Here is a 1,034-nt window from a genome sequence, read left to right on the forward strand (position 1 = left end):
AAACGTCCAGCGACTGGACCCGCCCCTTCCTCCTGTCGCCCCGCCCCCAAAGTCTGCACCCGCCCCTTCGCACCCAGACGCTCAGCGTCTACAGTCAGCGGCTCCGGCCAATCCCCAGCCTCTTCCCACGGCCCCGCCCCTCGGGAACGTCCGGGATATCGGCCCCGCCCCCCCCCCGCGCTGGCTCGGGCAGGGCGGAGGCGGGAGCGGCTGTTCAGACAAGGGTGGGGGCGGGGTAGTTGCCTGCTGAGGTTGCGGAGCGCTGGCCAGCGAGGTTGAAAAGTGGTGGTGACCTGGGGCGGTTCCGGATGACTGGATCAGGGCAAACAATGCCTATCATTAAGGAAGGGAAGAAGGAAGATTCAGGGAACTACTGACCAGTCATCCTCACTCGGTCCCCAGAAAAATCATGGAGCAGGTCCTCAAGGAATCTATTTCTAAGCACTTGGAGAACAAGAAAGTGATCAGGAGCAGTCAGCATGGACACACCAATGGCAAGTCATGCCTGACCAACTTGATTCCCTTCCGGCATGAGCAAACAAAGCCACTACAAAAGCTTCATTTGCAAGAGCAGGCCATTGCTGAGAGCCAAGTTAATCTTTTATGATGCACCAAGAGTCTCATTTATATTACAAAGCCTATATTGCAGGGGGCACTGGATGTGAAGAATCCCCCTCTGTCCACCCCTGTTTGGGTCAGTCCAGCTATACCTCTGTCTCTTTCACTTGTTTGCTATCTGGTACAACCTGGTCACCCAGGGGAGGGGAAGCTCGCTCTCTTCCTCGGGCGCATTTTGAAAACGATCAACCAAAGACTCCAGGCTGCTGCCTGAAGATGCTTTATAAGTAAAGACTAGAAAACTACCTAGTAGATTCATAGTAGCTAGGGTCAGGAGGGACCTGATCAGATCATCTAGCCTGACCCCCTGCCACAGCCAGGAATGAATGCTGGGTTCACAAGACCCCAGACAGGTGATCAACCAACCTCCTCTTGAATTTGCCCAAGGTAGGGGTAAGGACCACTTCCCTGGGAAG

The sequence above is a fragment of the Gavialis gangeticus genome, unplaced genomic scaffold (genome assembly GCF_001723915.1).
Source record: "Gavialis gangeticus isolate Ggan-Ray unplaced genomic scaffold, GavGan_comp1, whole genome shotgun sequence".
NCBI lineage: Eukaryota > Metazoa > Chordata > Crocodylia > Gavialidae > Gavialis > Gavialis gangeticus.